The following is a 24132-nucleotide window of genomic DNA, read 5'->3' on the forward strand; positions in this document are numbered from 1 at the left end:
TTTAATATTTTCCTTGAATAAAAATATCGTGGGGAAACCAGATTAGTTCCATTAAAGCCTAGTTTTCGCTTTGGACTATCAGGTCGGAGGACAAATACCGATGGAAAAATATTTGCAACCTCTATTTATTGCATTAACTTAAACGCATTTTGCTTCAATCGTACAAATTTTAAATAAGAGCAAATTACATCAAATTAAAAGTCAATGTCGTTAACAGCGATGTCATGAATTATCAGTATAATAAGATGTATATTTTAATACATTCAGGGCCAAGAACCCGACTGTCGGGTACACTGTTCGTAGCGACTACGCGCTACATACGGCGAAACCGTGGCTACGCGCTACGAGCGTAACCCGTAGCACAGAGTGGCAATGAATGTGTTAATAATTTTAATCACAAGATCTGGGGGCCAAGACGTGACAAAAGGCAAAAGGCAGTGCCTATCTTTTCTCGGTAATATATTTTTGGGAGCTTGTCAATTTCATGTAACTTTTTCTTACCACGCTGCCATGATTTGGCAGAGGTATTTTCGACTGACTGCCCAAGAGAACTTACACAGTTAGCGTAGGTATACAGATATGTCGTCCTACATATGTACAGTCAGCTGCAGAGAGAGGTGACCCCTCTCTCCTCTGCAACAAATTTCTATACAGGAAGGGGTCCCCTCTCGCTGACTATACTTAACGATTTCCGTAAAGGAGTGCTCGTCCTGCGGTTTGACCACGTAAGTAGTTAACGAGTTTACAATACATGTACAGAATCATTAATATCAATAAACAATCAGGTAGAGAGAACAACCGGCAGTCTTATCGTTAAAGAGCGATCTGTTCCAATAATTCTAATATTGAGCCTTAACTGTGGGATACGGAACGCACGCACGCCTGCACGCTTGCACGCTGAAATGGCGTATGTCTTAACCAATGTGTGGTAGTTGGCGTGGGCATGCGTCAGCCTTATTTGTGTCGGTATAATATTTTTAAAACCCGAATAGCCTTCTTACAAGCTCTGGCGGTCTGCTGCGTCGAGCGGAACTCATTATTATCGAGTAATGAGCGCTTTCATCGGCGTAGAGACGACGCGTGTTCAGCGGGCTCAGCACGGTTCCATTTTTATCGACTATCACTATGCGCGTCCCTTTCGCACTTACATACTTGTTAGAACGTGACAGGCATGGTGACAAGGGATAAAAACGCGACCGTGCTAAGCCGCCAGTTCTAGTTTATACTTATCGTGCAACTTGATAAACCGATATTCTGTGGCCCAACTGTGACCCGATAGTAGTAGTTTTTCAATCGACTAAAAAGGACTATATACCTATATCAATTTCGACGATATTTGATAATATTAGTGAAGTATTGAACGAATTATACATCTTGGCTTATACAAACGAACGGATTATACATCCCGGCAAAAATACGGCGGCGAGCGTCACTCCTTTTATCAAGGAAATTGATACAGTGGCGACATCTACGAAAAGAGTAGGTATAGTAAGTATATTACTGTAATGCCGTGTAAACATAATTGTATTAAAAAAACAATGGGTTGCACTCCGGGAGTGCCGCCAGAAGTGAAAACTCAACGACATTGTAACTCAAAATATTAATAACAGGGCCATATAGTGCAAAATGTCTGCAGCACTATATATAATTGAGGTTAACGCCATCTAGCGTTTTATCGTCGCATTACTTCAAACCCCTAAGCACATCACTGTGGGTACTACTGGTACGACCGTTATATTAATACCAGTTTGAGGGAAACTCACTAGATGGCATTTAAATCAAAAAACAATGACATTGTCCGTCACACCATAACATAAGTCACGCAAGCGCCCTGCGCCGCCTACATGAAACAGCAGGCTCAGGCATACATTTTCGCCGTGCGGTAGAAAGAGAGGAGAGACGCCTTACGCGTTACGCCTTACGCTGTCTCGAGTTTATCATTTTTTCCCCACCTCAAAAAGTGCACAGCGCCGCTAAAGAAGTTTTCACTTCAATAAATAAGAAACATCAAAGCCGCCGCAGTAATGTCCCGACAGTAATGCATCAAAATGTCACCTACAATTAAATGGTAAATCGCATCACAATTGACTTTGAGTGATATGCCCGGATTCTACGAAATGCCTAGTCTATACCAGTTTCACGGATTCTACGAAACGCTAGGCCGTTACTGTTTTTACAATTTGATGTGGTTTTCATCTTCAAACATCGTGAGAATACTGGAGTAATCCCAATAAGGCCTAGTTTACCCTCTGGGTTGGAAGCTCAGATGGCTGTCGCTTTCGTAAAAAAAACTAGTGCCTATACCAATTGGGATTCGTTACCAAGCGGACCCCAGGCTGCCATGAGTCGTGGCAAAACTTCGGGACAACGCGAGGAAGATGATATGATGCGGTTTTCATCGATTGATGCGGTATGATATGATGCGGTTTTTTTGATTGATGCGGTATGATATGATGCGGTTTTCATCGATTGATGCGGTATGATATGATGCGGTTTTCATCTTCGAGCGGATCACGCTTATTGGTGCTGACGAAATGGCCAATTCAAACTTACATTTTGATGCCTATTTTGTTATCAACTTATCATTCGTCCGTCTCGCTCGTACCAATACGTGTACGAACGAACGCAAACTAAATGACCGCGCAAATTATAAGAAATACATAATTTTGATATCAATAGGTTCGAATTGGCCTCCAGGACTTCCAGGAGTCGTCTCAGAAGGCATTTCGCTCGCACTTATAAAGCCTGAAAGGAATATATGATCACGCGCCATGTTGCGGAATTTCACTGGAACTATTTTTTTCATACTATACTGAACTGTCATCCTATACATGAGAATAACAGCGCCCTCTTGACTATGATCATAATTATATTACTGGTCACTTGGTCAGGCTTCAAATTGATGCGCGTGAGATGCCTGGCGACACATCTCGAGGTCGTATCTAAATTTCATGAAAACCATATCAAATTATTAAATCAGCTTCGCCTCCTGCCCTGTACCGGTTTCAGGTGCGGATACACAATAAAAATAGCATTCCCAAAACAAGAATGAAGAACGTTTCGCTTTTCCACGTAGGTATAAGCTTTGAGCCTTTGATGGTGAAAAACTAAACTAGCGAGCAAAAATTTCGAACTAGTGCAACCTTCCAACTTTAAAAGTATGATCTGGATTTGATGTTGATTTTGGTTACTCACAGTGAACAACATCTCGCTCGCTTTGATGAGTAGTCATTTAATATTATACCTTCTTGTAAGGCCGGAAGCTCCGGTCCGGCCCCGGCCCGGTCTAGCGTGAGTAATCCTTAATTTACATGAAACTTGGCATGCACATTTACGTAACATATGTCAGGTACTAGTTTTCGTTAATAGAGTGAAGTTTTGTATGCAAAACTTCTACTCGCTCTAATTTCTTTGTATCACAATTTCTTGTCCCGCTCGCACACCAAAACGTCGTGCGGATCTGCATCCAAATTTTCGTTTGGCGTATACACATGGTGTAACAAGTATGAACAAATCTTGGCTAAGCCCCCTGAAGACTGAGTCAACCCTGCGACCCCTATGCCGACCTCGAGACGTAAAATTTAGGAAATCTAGGTACTCATAATCGTATTATGTTGCCCTCCCGATGCGATTACCGACAGACGTCCCACGTCGTTCCGATCGTGGACGAAATGTAGGCGAGTTGTGCCCTTAGGCAACCATTACATAACAGCTATAGTCCGACAAGAAATTGTAGAAAATTATTGAGAGCGCCACATCCTACGTAACTGTCACATTTTTGACGTAAAATGACATGGCAACCCCTAATGCACATTGAAACCACTCGCTACGTCCGTGGTTAATTTTGGAATCTTTCGCTTGCTTGGGTATCAATATAGCAGGAGACGTTAAACAACTTTGTCCTCTTCTAAAACAAATAGGTAACTTTTGGAATGTTGGCCTGTAAAGATGTTTGTGACCCCGCCCGTAGAAAAGTAACCTGAAAATAGACGTATTTTTATCAAATAACAGGGTCAAAAAGATCACTGTGTTATGTCTTTCCTGTAAACATACACAAGAGTTAAGGGCTATAAAGGTTAATTTTCTTATTTAACCCTTATCCACGTGAAAAGGCCCTCCTTTTATTTAGAGAACTATGATAAAATCATTGCTTACATGTCCACAAGCTGTTAACTATTGCCCACAGGAGAGAAAACTAGTGTGTTCGCGCGAACAGTACATTTACTCTCCTGTGGGCAATAGTTAACAGCTTGTGGACATGTAAGCAATGATTTTATCATAGTTCTCTAAATAAAAGGAGGGCCTTTTCACGTGGATAAGGGTTAAATAAGAAAATTAACCTTTATAGCCCTTAACTCTTGTGTATGTCTACAGGAAAGACATAACACAGTGATCTTTTTGACCCAACACGAGAATTAGGAAGATAATTTACGTGCGACGTCGTCCTTTTTGTTGAAACTAGAAAATTCAGAGAGATCTCGAAGCTTGCTTCTGTCCTGATTAAACTTATTCACTGCTAAGCTGAGTGCTACGTCGCAGCCGACCAAATGGTTTTTTAGGGTTCCGTACCTAAAGGGTAAAAACGGGATCTTATTACTAAGACTCCACTGTCCGTCTGTCTGTCTGTCCGTCTGTCTACCTGTCCGTCCATCTGTCTGTCACCAGGCTGTATCTCATGAACCGTGATAGTTGAAATTTTCACAGATGATGTATTTCTGTTGCCGCTATACAACAATATCCCATACACGCGTACGTCCTTTTCGCTACCAAATGAAATTTACACTAGGGGTTCTTATCCAAAAACACACTGTTTTTTTGGAGTTTCGACTCGTGCAGTAACGTGAATGTTTGGCCGGGAATGATATTAGCCTGAAATCTAGTTAAAATGAAGGTGTGCAGTGCTAAGGTACGGCGGGGGGTGTATCTTGTGAGGTTCGCGACCCTTATAGGTTTTGAAAATAAGGAAGGCACACAACATCAAGTTGTCATTAGACTTGCCTTTTAAATTTAGAATAGGGATGATGACACATGAATTTTATAACAAATTCTAGTAAAATAGATAGAAAATGAACAATTTGTCACAATAAACTGGACAGTACAAAAGATATGGAAATATGAAGAAAATAAGACCTAAAAGTTTCAAAATTTAAGTATAATTTTTTTACTTTGAAATAAAAATATATCACAGCGTTCCTTATTTATTGAAAATTCAATTGTAGGTATTATACTCTCCCGGCCGGTTTCGACCACGCGGCGACTGTTTCAGCTCCGTTGTTGTATACGTTCGTGTGCTCGCATGTGGCTCGCGTAGCCGATTTTATTTGCGAAGACTTGTGCGCATGACGGGCAGGAAAGCACAATTGTAGGTATTGCGAGGATCAACATAGTCTTGGTTGTAATCTGGCGTAGGCAGCGTCTTATGGCTCCTCTACACCATCGGCGATGATTGACGATGACTGGCGTGGACAACGACGATGATCTTGCCGATGATATACGATGATACTATCAACGATCATCGCCGATAGTGTAGAGGAGGCATTACGTATTTAGACGAATAACTCGCGAACGCGAAACGATGCGGCGGAAAAGAGATGAGAATTGCAAACAAAGCTCAATAGTTGATTCCCGCTTCTCATCTCCGATCATCTCCGTGTCTCCGTCTCAGTGGTCAGGCAGTCTTTGAGCATAGATACTGCAGGCCTATTATGGATGGTTTTATCCACGTGACAAAATTATCCGTCACTTTTTAACAAAGACGTGAGTGACGAAAGTGACGGATACCGTTTTATCACGCTGTCACGTAGACCTAAACAAGAACGACCATCATGTTAACAATAATTAATATATTAAGGCGCAATAATGAATGATTTTAAATCACTATTCAAATTTAACTTTTCTGATATCTAGGGTAGATATGAGAGATAGACAATATTGTACCTTCACACAAGGGAATGAGTTAAGATAAAAAATTCGAAACCTATTTATTTATTTATTCCTTGAGTTTCCAAAGTACAATTTACACTCGAGACTCGAGAGCCTCGAAAACTAGTGTGTTTTAAAAATGTAGGAGGGCAATGAATACGGGCCACATGCATGTGTGGGTATGATAATGTACAACACGAATGTGATCGGTGATTACGCGGATAATTTAACCAACTAGCTCACAGGATACGAGGATTTAAAGCCACAATATTAATTATATTTGAACCTTAAACTATTTTACATAAACTATTTTACATAATTTTAGCATCAAAATCGCTATAGTAGCCATAACGATTATGATTCGTCTATTCAGGTAGTCGTTAAGGTATCACCACCATACCGCTAGCATGACTTACTGATGTCCGATTTCAAAATTTGATTAAACAGATTAATTACAACTTTTTATTATTATAAAAAGAAGACGATTGCGGATTTAAGGATAACTCAGGCTAGACCGGGCCGTCAGTCATGAGGGAACGACGAAGAAGAGTAGTCCGGGCCGGGGCCGGACCCGAAAAGCATTCGGCGCTTCGTTTTCTATGGGAGCACCACGTGTTCACCGATCAGCCGGCATAGAAAATGACATGACGTGCGCCACGGCTCGGGCCCGGCCCGGTCTAGCGTGAATCATCCTTTATGCTTTCACTATATTTTTGTGTGAGCTTTTTAGTTGATGTTACACTTTGTACATTCACTAATCAAGTTGAAAGCCATCCTTGGTGCAGAGTGTAATTGCAAAGTGTAAAGAATGCGCGGAACTATTGTTCCATTTCTTTTACTGTTTACTAACTGGATTTTGCTGCGCTTTGCAAGGATTTTATCCGTCAAAGTAATATATTGTTAGATCTCACGGTACAAGATAATCCCTACTAACCCTACTATAATTTATATTTGTATTATTCTAATATATCTGGAACATATAAACCATTTTAAAAGTTATAAAAAAATGTAATATATTATTATGTACATATCTTGAGGGATCTTCGGTATAATTTTCAGTACAGGATTCCTGTTGCGAAAGTAATTCTGCGCGCACACGTTGTAATGTACAGATCCTTAGGAGAGACGGCACACCTTGTGTGACCTGTGCGTGCAGTGCACGTCTCCAACATTGTAGTTTGTCTACGTCTACGCACACACAGGCGTCAATCCAATAACTGGAACGAGACTTTGTATATATGTCGCAGACGATATGTAAAAAAAATATTACATGTGAAATGTAACACCTTCTTTTTGTAAATTTGATGTCTCCGACCCCTTTTTACGACAAAAAACCTTCAAAAAACCGAGCAGTTAGGCATTTTTTCTGCTGCTGTGTACACGCGCGCGTCTGGACTCGGTCTAGTGAAAAATCCAAGCGCAACTAGTTTTATTACCCGCGCTAGATCAGTTGATCTTGTACCTAGGCAGAGGGGAAATAGTGCGAATGCCTGGGGAAATAGCATGTTGGTCAAAAGTAGTTTTACCAACATGCTCAGTCAAAAGCAGTTTTGCCTGTTTTTGTCGGTTAAAAGTTCTTTTGACCAGTTCACACTTTTGACTGCAACATATACACTGTGGGCTGGTAAAACCCTACAGATTTAAACCACGCATTCCTTCGATCCTTCGAGCAACACGGAAGGGAGGCGGCATTCGCACTATTTCCCCTCTGCCTAGGTACAAGATCAACTGATCTAGCGCGGGTAATAAAACTAGTTGCGCTTGGATTTTTCACTAGACCGAGTCCAGACGCGCGCGTGTACACAGCAGCAAAAAAAATGCCTAACTGCTCGGTTTTTTGAAGGTTTTTTGTCGTAAAAAGGGGTCGGAGACATCAAATTTACAAAAAGAAGGTGTTACATTTCACATGTAATATTTTTTTTACATATCATACGTTTAATTACATTTAAACACAATTATTGTATTTTAGTCTCATGTAATTCTTGGATTTATCGATTTTGCTCGCCCAGTACAAATTGCGGATCGATCGAGCGACAAATCCGACTTCTCATCTGTCAAAATACTTCGACGAAAATGTGTAAGTGTGCGTGTTGTGACACTTGTGACTCATCCGTACACAAAAAGAGATCGAGGTTTGCAAGATTTGTCTTTGACGTGTGTCATTTTCTATGTATTTGTCTCGTCATTACAGATTGGATTTTGTATGTAAGTGTGTTAGAAGTGCGACTGTGTGGCTTTCCCCCCGCAAAAAATGGCCGAAAGATTTGTACGGTAAGATATCGCTTGGGCCCCTTACTTCCGATGTGTCGGAAGCCGGTGTTTTTGAATTCAAATCGAAGATTTTTTTTCGTTTCTTGCACACGACACGTTATTTATTTTTATATCTTAGCTTAGAGGAAACAAACATTATAACGAATAACTATTGTAAATCTAGTTACAATCTTTATTACTACTTTATCTCTATCTGTATGGTCTCGGAGTAATTAACAATGGAGCCGCCATTAACAGGCGTTCCCCTCTGTCGAAACTAGGCGGCCAATGGTCAACCACATGTCAACCATATGTATGGACTGACGTTTATCTGACATGACGTACCTATACATCCCCCGCAAAAAACGGCAGACTATTTTGTACCGAAAATTTTAGACATGGCGTCTCCGTTGGTTATATCCTCTAAGTGTATGGTTAACACATTAGATCCTCTCAAAAGCGGCGGGTAAAGTTTTCCGATCAAAGGTAGGATTTACAGCATACCCCGCTCGCCACAGCTGTTCAAGAAATCCTTGCAGCTTGCATATATTGCAATGCTGCATTCATATTGTTTGCACACGAATGGGATCTTTATTTACGTGGTTTTTCATTCTAAGGCAATCAAATGAGGTCAAATACTGAAAGCTAACAGAGTGGGTTCGGATTTATGGGAACACTGGGTTAATGGTTCATGAAATTGATTAAACAGAGTTGTTTTTTAAGAGCTTTTATTTAACTTGCAATGTTTCGATGTCAGTATTGAAGACTGTGTTAAGACTTCAACATTTGCAAAGCGTTTTTGGTATGCCATTGAACTGAGATTGGAAATACATGTGAAAAACCGGTGACAATGCCATATTATCATCATAATCATGTCATCACATGAACATGACATTGTGCTAATTTGATGATGGAGACCGTGATAGCCATAAAACTAGTTCATAAAACAGCGCAGCCTCCTTAAGTTTTTTTTTTGTTAAAATGTCTCCATGAGTAAGCATAATACATATACTAGATGACTTTAGATAGAAACGTACAGTTGACGATAAAAGCTTGTAAGTATTAAAAATGTTTTTTTTTTTGCAAAATCTCAAAGCCGATAAAGATACGTTAGTCGCATATAAACTTATTTTAAGGCAACAATGTTGACTTTCCCTCATAAATATGTGTTAACAGGGAAGGTGCGCCCAAGGTGCTTAGGAAGATCTGCACCTTGGCCCCTGCAATACCTATAATATGAGACGCAATGCAAATTGGACAAAGATCTGACATATGGGCATGTGGAATACCATCCTAAAATACATATTTGAGTCTATTTAGTGAATTAATGTATACAAGATTACGGGTGAAGAAAAAAGTGTGTGTGAAAACCTCGTGACTCGTGAGTCGTGTCTTGATATCTTTTACTTCTTCATCTTTTACACAATCACCCCTTTTTATGCCACAAAAATGACTGTTTTGTTGGAAAAGAGTTTACGGCAATATTTGGCCGACAAATTTAAAGACTTAGAGACAAAGACTGATTAAGGTAAGTACCCCTATTAACGAGGGGGTTAAGCAACTTTTACAAAGAGAGCCAAAAATGAAGCATAAGCTGGCTCTGTATGAACAAAGACATATTTTTTTATGATAGTTTGTATATCGAAATTTATATTTCATTCGTTTTTGGACTTGTTTTGGCCAATTATATAGAAAAAAATAATTATTAAAACCAAAACGTCGAAATCGCCTATTACCGTGGTAATTGATAATTGTTACCCAAATACCGCGGATAAGGGTTCCTTTTTACGAGGGTAAATAAACCCATCGCATTTTGAGTTCCTTATTTATATACCTAAGTACTTATATTTATTTGACAATAGTAGTTAAATAAATAGTAGGCATTGGTATTATATTTAATCTGATTTCCGATCAAAAGATTCAATTTATTTATTTTTTTGTCTTTCTTTATCGAAACAAGAGTATTTTTAGTAAAACATAATTATGAATATTAATTCTTTTGAGCCTACACCTACTAACTACAGTTAGATAATAGATATGTGGTCGTATCGAAAATACATGCTGTATACGAGTATCTACATAAAATATATAAATATAGACCGACAAGAAATTGTAGAAATTAAAAAGTCGGTCTATATAAGAGGACATCTAACACAGATCAATATAGCCCCAAACTATGCAAAGCTTGTACTATGGATAGATTGGATAGTATGGATGTCGCAGTCGGATCGTATAATCCGCCGTATTACATTACGGCTAGCCGTTTTCAAAAACAGGGGCGTTTTGAAATGCGGCGGTTTAACGATTAGCCGGATTGAATGCGGCTGAATGAGAATCCGCCGGAATGTATTCGGCGCCATACGTTCTTCAACACGGCTAGCCGTAATGTAATACAGCGAGTCATTAGCCGCCGCTTTGACAGTTTTTAGTTCCCATTTTTAACACCTGTGGCGCTGCCTGACAAACGCTGGTGTGTCCATCAAATCTGGAGTTCGTCGGACTGTTTCTTTTCAAAAAACATTTCCTTCGCAACTTAACTAGACGGAGCCCCGCTTCGCGGGGCTCCTATTTCTGAGCGGTTTGCCCTTCGGGCATCTGAAGCTACCTAACGAACCTAACCTACCTACCTATTGATTTAGTGAGACGTCCGTGAAAACATTACACTTTGAGGAAAAAAGCGTAGGTAGGTAAGTAGGTTAGGTTCGTTAGGTAGCTTCAGATGCCCGAAGGGCAAACCGCCCAGAAATAGGAGCCCCGCTTGCGGGGCTCCGTCTATTTAAGTTGTGAAGGAAATGTTTTGGAAAAGAAACACGTGTAGTGCGGTGGGACCATGGTAAAAATAAATTAAATTGCAAACATTGTCAAACTCCGGTTACGTAGGCGACCGAAAGAACTGGTCACTCTACAATCTAAAATAGTAGTACGATGCGGCTAAACGTAGGCCGCCTTATTGAAGAACGTATCGCAATGACAATCCGGCTTATCGTCGAACCGCCGCATTTCAAAACGCCCCTGTTTTTGAAAACGGCTAGCCGTAATGTAATACGGCGGATTATACGATCTGACTACGACATGGATACTAGGTGACGATTTACATACTTATATAGATAAATACGTACTAATATTCATAGAAAACACCCATGACTTAGGAACAAATATCTGTGTTCATCACACAAATAAATGGCCATACAAGATATGTGAACTCAAATATTAAAATAAATTAATATTGTATGTTGGTGTATTATATGTTCTAATAATTAAAATAATACAATAGGTTTTATAATAATTATATTAAGTATTAACCTATTAATTTCCTACCAAAGTTGTAGGTGGATCGGTATTAGGTTCCCATACATCTTATTACCGAGTGATGTGTTTTGTAACCATCGCTAAACGGTTTATTTCACATTATTGTAAAACTCATTTACGAGTAATAAAAATAAATAGAGATCGTGTATATTTTGAACACAATAAAAATGGAAGATTCTAAATATTACAAAACATAGTATAAAACAGACTTGACAGCCATGCTTTTGTTTTTATATCAATATTTAAACAAGATTCTCATATAATGGTTTCTAAGAAAACCTCCAGTTAAGTGCTTAAAACTGTAGCCAAAATTAAGAGTTCTTGAATAGATTTCATACCACGTTAATAGCTCTTTAGCTTTATAGATGGTTAAATATTTCAATAACATCAAGAGTTAAGGAAATGTGTATTTACATATGAATATACAACCCTTCGAAGTTAAAATACCGTTTCCGCTATTACCGAGGTATACCTCGAAATTAGGAACCTCACCAAAAAATGGAACCCAACACCGAGGTTTTGAAATTCCTATTTTTTACTATTGGCAAGCAAATATTTACAAATTGAGTATGTGGGAACCATAAATATCATAATTAAGAATTGTTATAAAGTCTTAGTATTTCTATAATATTCACCATTACTATGAAAATCACTAAATAAAATACCCGTTTGCTTACTTGAGGTGTTGCGCATTAGTATGGAGCATACAAATCATGCGCCCCCGGTGAGTTAGTTTACGGTTTTCGAATTATTGACTTTGTGTTTCTTTACTAGTGCTATACTTATTCGGCAGTCAAAAGAGAAGGCTTTATTTGTGTGTACTTAAATTAAAAAAAAAATCAATTGACTTTCTTATAAAACGCCTTTTTGTACATACCGCGGTAATCACTGCCGATTTTAATGGGCTCGTTAATAGGGGTACTTACCTTAGATGATGGCTGACTGGTACCTATTCTTTACGGACTGGCCCCGTATTCTTTAAGGATGAACAGGAAATAATAAGAGTAACATGAACAGGTCTGAGAGGAGAAGTAAGAATTAAATCAATCCACCCGAAAGTAAAATCTGTATTTTCAAACTGAATAAAGGCCTAATAACAACTTGAATGAATTTGAAACTTTTATCGCAATATTACATCAGTAAGGACAGTAAATCAAACCATATTTACTTCGTTGCAGTATGGACAGGCAGTTTTGCCATTTCTTGCAATTTTGTACCCGCGCCAGAGGTGATTATGAGATGTGTGGGACCAGGACCTGAAAGTATAAGTAAGCTCTGTTTTATATTTACTGCGTACAGATGTAGTGCATAATTGTTTGCCATCGTATTTTCACGGAAACGCACGTGTTGTGCTATTTCAGACAGTCTTCAGTACAATAAGTACTGAGGTCGACAACAGAAGTAGCATGACAAATACCAACGTTTCCAAGAAAATACGACGGAAATAGAAGATTGTTAACCAAGGGATGAAAGGCACTCATTTCTGCCGAGGTAGTTTAGTCCGAGGCTAAAATGATGCGTTTCACCCGAGTAAAAAACTCTACTTTTCATTTCGAATACGAGGAAATTAAAATGCATATATATTTTTAAAAACATGACTTAGTATAAATTTTTATAGTATTTTTAGGGTACTTTCAATTCACAATTTAGACAAAAGTAAGGTAAGTACCCCTATTAACGAGGGGGTTAAGCAACTTTTACAAAGAGAGCCAAAAATGAAGCATAAGCTGGCTCTGTATGAACAAAGACATATTTTTTTATGATAGTTTGTATATCGAAATTTATATTTCATTCGTTTTTGGACTTGTTTTGGCCAATTATATAGAAAAAAATAATTATTAAAACCAAAACGTCGAAATCGCCTATTACCGTGGTAATTGATAATTGTTACCCAAATACCGCGGATAAGGGTTCCTTTTTACGAGGGTAAATAAACCCATCGCATTTTGAGTTCCTTATTTATATACCTAAGTACTTATATTTATTTGACAATAGTAGTTAAATAAATAGTAGGCATTGGTATTATATTTAATCTGATTTCCGATCAAAAGATTCAATTTATTTATTTTTTTGTCTTTCTTTATCGAAACAAGAGTATTTTTAGTAAAACATAATTATGAATATTAATTCTTTTGAGCCTACACCTACTAACTACAGTTAGATAATAGATATGTGGTCGTATCGAAAATACATGCTGTATACGAGTATCTACATAAAATATATAAATATAGACCGACAAGAAATTGTAGAAATTAAAAAGTCGGTCTATATAAGAGGACATCTAACACAGATCAATATAGCCCCAAACTATGCAAAGCTTGTACTATGGATAGATTGGATAGTATGGATGTCGCAGTCGGATCGTATAATCCGCCGTATTACATTACGGCTAGCCGTTTTCAAAAACAGGGGCGTTTTGAAATGCGGCGGTTTAACGATTAGCCGGATTGAATGCGGCTGAATGAGAATCCGCCGGAATGTATTCGGCGCCATACGTTCTTCAACACGGCTAGCCGTAATGTAATACAGCGAGTCATTAGCCGCCGCTTTGACAGTTTTTAGTTCCCATTTTTAACACCTGTGGCGCTGCCTGACAAACGCTGGTGTGTCCATCAAATCTGGAGTTCGTCGGACTGTTTCTTTTCAAAAAACATTTCCTTCGCAACTTAACTAGACGGAGCCCCGCTTCGCGGGGCTCCTATTTCTGAGCGGTTTGCCCTTCGGGCATCTGAAGCTACCTAACGAACCTAACCTACCTACATATTGATTTAGTGAGACGTCCGTGAAAACATTACACTTTGAGGAAAAAAGCGTAGGTAGGTAAGTAGGTTAGGTTCGTTAGGTAGCTTCAGATGCCCGAAGGGCAAACCGCCCAGAAATAGGAGCCCCGCTTGCGGGGCTCCGTCTATTTAAGTTGTGAAGGAAATGTTTTGGAAAAGAAACACGTGTAGTGCGGTGGGACCATGGTAAAAATAAATTAAATTGCAAACATTGTCAAACTCCGGTTACGTAGGCGACCGAAAGAACTGGTCACTCTACAATCTAAAATAGTAGTACGATGCGGCTAAACGTAGGCCGCCTTATTGAAGAACGTATCGCAATGACAATCCGGCTTATCGTCGAACCGCCGCATTTCAAAACGCCCCTGTTTTTGAAAACGGCTAGCCGTAATGTAATACGGCGGATTATACGATCTGACTACGACATGGATACTAGGTGACGATTTACATACTTATATAGATAAATACGTACAAATATTCATAGAAAACACCCATGACTTAGGAACAAATATCTGTGTTCATCACACAAATAAATGGCCATACAAGATATGTGAACTCAAATATTAAAATAAATTAATATTGTATGTTGGTGTATTATATGTTCTAATAATTAAAATAATACAATAGGTTTTATAATAATTATATTAAGTATTAACCTATTAATTTCCTACCAAAGTTGTAGGTGGATCGGTATTAGGTTCCCATACATCTTATTACCGAGTGATGTGTTTTGTAACCATCGCTAAACGGTTTATTTCACATTATTGTAAAACTCATTTACGAGTAATAAAAATAAATAGAGATCGTGTATATTTTGAACACAATAAAAATGGAAGATTCTAAATATTACAAAACATAGTATAAAACAGACTTGACAGCCATGCTTTTGTTTTTATATCAATATTTAAACAAGATTCTCATATAATGGTTTCTAAGAAAACCTCCAGTTAAGTGCTTAAAACTGTAGCCAAAATTAAGAGTTCTTGAATAGATTTCATACCACGTTAATAGCTCTTTAGCTTTATAGATGGTTAAATATTTCAATAACATCAAGAGTTAAGGAAATGTGTATTTACATATGAATATACAACCCTTCGAAGTTAAAATACCGTTTCCGCTATTACCGAGGTATACCTCGAAATTAGGAACCTCACCAAAAAATGGAACCCAACACCGAGGTTTTGAAATTCCTATTTTTTACTATTGGCAAGCAAATATTTACAAATTGAGTATGTGGGAACCATAAATATCATAATTAAGAATTGTTATAAAGTCTTAGTATTTCTATAATATTCACCATTACTATGAAAATCACTAAATAAAATACCCGTTTGCTTACTTGAGGTGTTGCGCATTAGTATGGAGCATACAAATCATGCGCCCCCGGTGAGTTAGTTTACGGTTTTCGAATTATTGACTTTGTGTTTCTTTACTAGTGCTATACTTATTCGGCAGTCAAAAGAGAAGGCTTTATTTGTGTGTACTTAAATTAAAAAAAAAATCAATTGACTTTCTTATAAAACGCCTTTTTGTACATACCGCGGTAATCACTGCCGATTTTAATGGGCTCGTTAATAGGGGTACTTACCTTATCGTTATTTATGGAATGGCGAGTCAAATATCAAAATGGAAATTGTATACTTAACAAATCCATTTACATACTCGTATATCCAAATTTCCATTATATCGTAAAAAAAATTATAAAATCGTACTTAGAACCTAAAATGCTCTAGTGCAGAAACGTATCATTTTCTGTACACCTTTTGGAACAACAATTCCCCTCTTTCAGAGCATGAGAAATTAAAACAATTATGCACTACATCTGTAATTAGGTATCCATTTCCAAACAGACTCTATCCACTTAAACATTCTTATTTTGGAGAAGACTGTCTATCAGATACATATGACCGTCAACAAGCTCTTTCGTCGCTTAGAGTTAAGCTCTTTGCGATTGTACACATACTCCACATAGAAGGACGGTACAGCAGAAGAAGCGAAGCCCTTCCTTTTTGATTGTGCCCGAGCGAAATAGAACACACATACAAACAAATACGAGAGTTCTTGCCCTGTGACGTCTTCCCAGCCAAAAAATGTACATGCCAATCTTATCCACATTGACCTAAGGTTATAAAATAAACTACACATTAGGTACTTACGAAATCGGTTTCTCTATAATCACGATACGTTCCATGTCTTCTTTCGGCATGTCACGTTCCAAGTTTTCACCATCCATCGCGGTCGGGGTTAAAAATTTAGTCGTTTTCCAAGACTCTTCATTAGAACCTAGCTCATTCGACCCATATTTCAAGAAGCCTCCGTCTTCTCCTGAATCACCATCCATAACATTCTTTTGGAGCAGCATCATTCTTCTGGATCCGCCTTTCAATGGTGTAACAATCACACGTTTTTTTGCCAAATCTTCTTGTCGTGAACCATCAATTAACCAACCCTTATTCAAACCTGTGACTCCTTTTTTCCAAGGACTAACCGTTACTTTGGGTACACCGTCGTATTTTCCCATCTTATTCAAATATCTATATGACTCTTCAGGTTTATTTGTCCACATGTCCATCTGGGGGTTCATCAGGTGTGTTTTTATTACCTTTGCAACAGGAGTTTTTGACGATAGACCGCCATCGAGAGTTGTTACTTTCGGTATGATGACTGGTGTATCCATTTTTCCTCCTCCCCATCGACCGGATGACACAGAATATGGATAGGAGGAAAGAGAAGGGTTTCCATTATTGCCCAAGGTAGAAAGAGGTGCATTAAGCAGAGACAAGAATGGACGTACTATGGGGGTTAAGGTGCAGTCGCCGATCGCTAGGAAGGCGGCTAACACGTAGAAACAGAGCATATTATTATTGGAGAGTCCCATTTCTGAAAAATTAATGACTTTTGGTCAAAATGTTTTGCATAGAGAATGCAGAAATCCCCTACCTACTCGTATTTCCCTGATGATACAACAATGGTGGGCATGTGCAAACTTATTTGACACAGAGATCATCATCATCATCAGTCTATGCCATAGGCCGACTTAAGTTGGGCATTTTTGTAATTGTTTTTTTTTGTATGTAAGTAGGTACATTTTAAGTATACTATATTCATCTGTAGCTCTCTTATTAGTTATTTCAATTACTTCAGTTTACATTTTATAATTTAGTTAGTGTATATTTAATTTTATTGTATTTTGTATTATGATAAGTATCTCTGTACTGTAAGCCACTTGGGAAAAAAAGTGACAATGATAAATTTTTCAGTGACAATCATTGAGTAGACCTTATCTATATTATTTCACTGCAAAGCCATTTGGAAATCGCAAGGTTTACCTAATTTATTTTTTATCACAAAATAAAAAATATTAATTAAAAATAATTATTAATTTCCTATTATTGCGTGTTAGAAAACTCACCTGCAGTTGCTGAAGCAACTCACGAAATACATTATAATTACTAACGAACCCAGCTTATAAAGCTGTACTAATCACATTATTCCGTAGTACGTACTAAATTAGTTAACAAAGTAAGAGTTGCCGGCGCGGCGACACGGCACACAAGTTATTATTGTACAATGATGTTAGTTAAAGTTCTGACCACACGCAAAGTTAAGTTTGTAAATTGAGCTAATTGCTCAGATGTAGTTAGATTCACTACTTTGAATGCGATCACGATAATATAAAGTTCGATGCGAGAAAAATTAGCGTAACTTTTTAAAAAGAACCATCCGATTATACCTACTCGGTAGATTAGTAAAACCAAGTGTAAGCAAGATAAGAGCGTTACTAAGGGCCACTTGCACCATTCCACTAACCCGGGGTTAACCAGTTAAACCTGCAGTTACCATGGTTACCAGTACAATTTGACACTAGGTTAACGGTTAACCCCGGGTTAGTGGGATGGTGCAAGTGGCGCTAAGTCAAATAAAACTAAGTACTATTTTGTTGCCGGCCGACAACAAACTATGTAAGCGGAGCATGAACGGCGCTTACGACGTTTTGGTCGCTTGGTACAGTCACCTGCAATAATATGCTACACAACGAACGCCGCAAAAATATCTGACACGATCTTATTTGTAGAGCCATAAGAGCGTGTCAGATATTTATGCGGCCTTCGAAGAGTAACATATTATTGCAGGTGACTGTACAGGTTGCGATTGCGACAATTTCATTGTTTGGTATGGCTTCTTTATAATAGTAAGTCAATGATCAATCAACATTTTTAAAGTGCGTGCGTTTTATACCTACATTCGTGATTTTTTTCTTAGAACGAAAATCTTATCAGGATTCGAATCGATGAAGTCACTAGAGAAATCCTATTGTGATCTAAAATTATGGTTGTCTGTAAAGTCGGTTTACGGACGATAATTTTGCGTGATAACGTCATAAGAAAGATAATACTACCGGTGTTCATCGATTTATAAGACGTTATCACGTCAAAGAGGTAGGATTTTTTACACGACTGCCCCAGTCTACTACTAAAAAAAGAGTGTATTATTTTCAGCGTTCATGTTTGTATGTATGTGAGTTTCTTTATTCCACCATAACTTCTGAATGCCTTAACCGATTTAGATGTACGATATACATATCATTAGAAGCGCTGGTGACCTAGCGGTAAGAGCGTGCGACTTGCAATCCGGAGGTCGCGGGTTCAAACCCCGGCTCGTACCAATGACTTACTGAACTTATATACGAAATATCATTTGATATTTACTAGTCGCTTTTCGGTGAAGGAAAACATCGTGAGGAAACCGGACTAATCCCAATAAGACCTAGTTTCCCCTCGGGGTTGGAAGGTCAGATGGCAGTAGACGTGTGCGCCGATTAAAAAATGATCGGCGGCGGCGTTTGCCAAAAAATCGGCGGCGGCGGCGTGTTTTCGACGTGAAATCGGCGTGACCTTGACTTTCGTTTCTTAATAAAAATCATTAATTTGTTGTTTTTCTTGAAAATTTTGTCAATGCAGGTTACTGGTCAGTTACGAGTAACTACGTGTAGTTACTCGTCTACGTATAGCATATTAATGCTGTGAGTAAAATAGGGTTTGTAAATGAATATAGGATAGGTATAATAACTTAGTTTCCCTAGTAACTGGCATGCATTAAGAGGTTACCTGGTCCCAATGACCTTCAATCCGATCTGTAACTCTCCGTTTTCTCAAGCTTTCCATGGCTTATCCTATTAAAAATGACGTACTTTAACAAAACAGAACTCCACATATCCTAGACATTTGCTAGACTATAGTGGACTGCTATGGCTTCTTTTTAATGGTTTTCTTGTCGTACAAGCACCAGGCTTACTGAGACGTATCTTCTTTCTAGTTTTCTCATTGCTGAGGCCCGCGACCACATGTAATTTGTCTCCATTTCGTGCGGTCATAAGCCGTATGGACTGCACGGTGCAGACTGCTGCAAGCCGACCTCTTCATAGCGTTTGACCATCTCACACATGCTCCAACTCGAGCACGTTTGCCATTCATTCGGCTTAAATTCATGTGTTTCTCCACATCATGCGTTGGATAATATGTCCGAAGAATCTAAGGGCTCACGCATGGCATGTTGGGAAGAGATGAGTGGCGATATAGAGCCCTTTGAGAATGGAGGGGTTTGTTATTCTAGCTGTCCAAGGTATAAGCAACACTGGCAGCAGTCTTCGTTTGTTCGTTAACAGTTGACGGTGAATACTTAGGATTACTCAGTTACTTTAATTGGTGTGTCAAATAGTTTCTGCAACTGGCTATTCAGTTTCATTTAATTAATAATTGATGTATTTATTTAGTTGGTTTAGTTGATTTAGTTAGGCTTCCGGCCTGACCGAGGCACCTGTGAAGCTATATTCTCTGTGCGTCAACTAGAAGAGAAAAGCAGAGAGCAAGGTCGTCAACTGTCTCTCTGCTTTGTTGACCTCGAGAAGGCGTTTGACAGCTTGCCTCGTGAAGCCCTCTGGATAGTTCTGAGCAAGCTTGGATGCACGGAGAAGTTTGTAAGGCTAGTGAGACTCCTACACGACGACATGGAGTGCTGCGTTGCTACTGACGACGAACAATCGGACTTCTTCCCCGTTACGTGCGGGGTGAAGCAAGGTTGCGTCCTAGCACCCACTCTGTTCGCGTTGTATTTTTCGGTCGTAGTCCAAGAAGTCTTACTCACATGCTCTGAAGGTGTTCGCGTCCGCTATCGCACTGACGGCAACATTTTCAACCTGGCCAGGTTTAAAGCACGCACAAAAGTCTCATACTCAGTGATCACAGAGATCATGTATGCAGATGAATTGTGCTTTGTGACTGAGTCCCCGGAAGGCATGCAACAGCTCATGTCCAGCTTCGACGAGTCCTGTCGCAGATTTGGGTTCAAGATCAGTGTCAAGAAGACTGAGGTGATGTCGCTGGACGTTGTCAGTCAACAGGCACTGGTCGTTAGACACGGCGAGGACCAGCTGAAGCAGGTGGACAAGTTCCTTTACCTGGGGAGCACTTTAACATACAAGTGCGACCTTGATGCTGAAATTAACAACAGGACAGGATCGGGGCTGCGGCTGCAGCTTTTGGCAAGTTAGACCACAAGGTCCTCAGCTCGCTCGACTTAAAACTGGCCACTAAGATATCCGTTTATATGGCAGTCGTGCTGCCCAACCTTCTATACTCCGCTGAGACGTGGACCGTTTATCGCCGCCATATCCGCACGCTGGATCGATTCCACCTCAGATGCCTACGCAAGATACTGAAGATCCGATGGTCTGATCGTGTTCGGAATACCGAAGTGCTGCGTAGAGCAAATGTGGGTGGTATCGAGGTATACCTCATGCGACGTCAGCTTCGGTGGTGCGGTCACGTTTCGCGGATGAACAACCAGCGTGTGGCTAAGCGCATCTTTTATTCCGAGCTTGAGGAGGGCAAGCGGAAACAGGGCGGCCAATTCCTCAGGTACAAAGATGTGCTTAAGCGGCATATGAAAAAGTGTCGTATAGAACCCTCGCGATGGGAGCAGCAGGCAGCCATACGGACGGAATGGCGGGCAGCAATAAATGCCAACGTAACTGATTTTGAATCGCGACGGCGCTTAGAGCTGGATGCCAAGCGCGATGAAGTAAAAGCCAGACCAGCTGCGGCAATACATTATAATTACTCAAATGGTGTGCTCACATGCCCGCAATGTTCGCGAACTTTTAGTAACAAGATCGGCTACGTCAGCCAAGTGCGAGCACAACAGAGACAGCAACGGAGTTGATAGCAGTCGCCGTGGCCGAATCGGCCGTGGACTTATAAATATGAATATGAATTGATGTATATTTGACAACTGTAACATAAATAATACAAAAAATCCATTTTGTAATCCAAAAATCAACTTGGAATAGCTAATTAACAACACTCAAGGTCACGCCGATTTCACGCCGATCATTTATCGGCGGCGGCGGCGGCGTGGTCAAAGAGCCCGGCGGCGGCGGCGCGCCGGCGCGGCGCACACGTCTAGATGGCAGTCGCTTTCGTAAAAACTAGTGCCTACGTCAAATCATGGGATTAGTTGTCAAGCGGACCCCAGGCTCCTATGTGAGCCGTGGCAAAATGCTGGGATAACGCGAGGAAGAAGAAGAAGATATATCATTAGAATCCTTACGTCATCCCGGGTGACATAGGCTATATGACGTCATTATAAAAACTATATGGCGGACGTAATACACAATATTGCGTGACGTTTAGAAAAAAAAACCTTGCAAACCTATCGAGTGGGGTCTCAAAATGAAGAGCTTTGAAAGACGATTTAAAATATATATGCAACATACGCGTTTAGGTCTTATTTTGGTAAAATACGGATTTACAAAATGTGCGAAGTAAAATAAATCCTTCTATCTTATTTAGTGAGCTATCAAATAAAAGGGTATTTACCGCTGATCATAAAAATATATACAAATCATCCATATGATTTTTATAAGGTGAATTTAGGAACTAAAAGCATGATCTAAATCGCGCTATTGCAATCTAATCGTGTGAACTTCGATTTAAGCGATGGGGTTCGAATAATTTCTGGCTTATTGCATTCTTATACTTCTTGTAAATAAAATTGTAGGTATTGGCCTACTAATTCAACCCGACTGCAAAAAAAAACAGGTTTTGTTTTAACAAGAGCGTAGGTAGGTACATACTAACCACGATCATTTAAAATAAACTAATTTTCATAATAGTAAGAAGTATTTATGTGACAATGATTATATTATTATGTCTCTCCTGTATATTTAACATGTATATAGGTCGACTGTAACAATACATGTGAATTGACATTCTGTGTCTGAACACCTTCGAGCCGTCCTTTATTAGGGTTCCGTACCCAAAGGGTAAAACAGGACCCTATTACTAAGACTTCGCTGTCCGTCCGTCCGTCCGTCCGTCCGTCCGTCTGTCACCAGGCTGTATCTCACGAACCGTGATAGCTAGACAGTTGAAATTTTCACAGATGATGTATTTCTGTTGCCGCTATAACAACAAATACTAAAAACAGAATAAAATAAAGATTTAAATGGGGCTCCCATATAACAAACGTGATTTTTGACCTAAGTTAAGCAACGTCGGGAGTGGTCAGTATTTGGATGGGTGACCGTTTTTTTTTTTGCTTTTTTTTTGTTTTTTTTTTGCATTATGGTACGGAACCCTTCGTGCGCGAGTCCGACTCGCACTTGCCCAGTTTTTTCATTTCTAACTAGTACTAGCAGACACTTGTCTTAATTCAAAAGCCGAAGCACAGAATAACTGATCTTCGAGCAACACCGGCTTCCGATACATCGGAAGGGAGGGGCCCAAGCGATATCTCACCGTACAAATCTTTCTGCCATTTTTCGCGGGGGGAAAGGTGCACACAGTCGCACTTCTCACACACTTACATACAAAATCCAATCTGTAATGACGACACAAATACATAGAAAATGACACACGTCAAAGACATCTTGCAAACCTCGATCTCTTTTTGTGTACGGACGAGTGACAAGTGTCACAACACGCACACTAACACATTTTCGTTGAAGTATGTTATTGTATTCTGAGAGATGAGAAGTCGGATTTGTCGCTCGACCGATCCGCAATTTGTACTGAGCGAGCAAAATCGATAAATCCAACAATTACATGAGACTAAAATATAATAATTGTGTTTGAATGTAATTAAACGTATGATATGTAAAAAAAAATATTACATGTGAAATGTAACACTTTCTTTTTGTAAATTTGATGTCCCCGACCTCTTTTTATAACAAAAAGCCGAGCAAACAGGCATTTATGTGCAGCAGTGTTCACGCGCGCGTCTGGACTCGGTCTAGTGAAAAATCCAAGTGCAACTAGTTTTATTACCCGCGCTAGATTAGATTGACGCGCTAATCTTGTACCTCGGCAGAGGGGAAATGGTGCGAATGCCGCCTCCCTTCCGTGTTGCTCGAAGTAACTGATAGTACTACCGTACAGAAAATTCACTCCTTCACAAAAGTCAGATTTAGGTATAAAATTATACCTATACTCGCCGCCTGCAACAAAATTGAAACTTATAACCGCGCACGAACGGTGAATCTTCTTTGCGCGAGCGCCACGTGACACGACTATCGTGCGGTCGAGCGGCAGCCCACTGCCATACACCTGCCGGCCTGGGCGGCGCGCCGGCCAAATAAATAAATAAATAAAATAAATAAATAAATAAATATTGGGGACATCTTACACAGATCAACCTAGCCCCAAACTAAGCAAAGCTTGTACTATGGGTGCTAGGCGACGATATACATACTTATATAGATAAATACATACTTATATACATAGAAAACACCCATGACTCAGGAACAAATATTAGTGTTCATCACACAAATAAATGCCCTTACTGGGATTCGAACCCAGGACCATCGGCTTCG

The 24132-nt window shown here is 39.4% G+C and overlaps 1 long non-coding RNA gene across 2 annotated transcripts; it reads right to left on the reverse strand.

Moving 5' to 3' along the window:
* Positions 1-12528: 12528 nt before the first annotated feature.
* On the reverse strand, positions 12529-17823 carry LOC134804444 (uncharacterized). Of its 2 annotated transcripts, none has more exons than XR_010146127.1 (3): positions 17674-17823; positions 16418-17141; positions 12529-12737 (listed from the first exon to the last, which is right to left on the reverse strand). It is a non-coding gene; the product is annotated as an uncharacterized LOC134804444 (long non-coding RNA). The 2 variants fall into 2 exon arrangements; XR_010146128.1 differs by lacking the exon at positions 17674-17823 and adding an exon at positions 17591-17610.
* Positions 17824-24132: the final 6309 nt, after the last annotated feature.

Source organism: Cydia splendana, chromosome Z, assembly GCF_910591565.1.
Source record: "Cydia splendana chromosome Z, ilCydSple1.2, whole genome shotgun sequence".
In the NCBI taxonomy this organism is placed as follows: Eukaryota; Metazoa; Arthropoda; class Insecta; order Lepidoptera; family Tortricidae; genus Cydia; species Cydia splendana.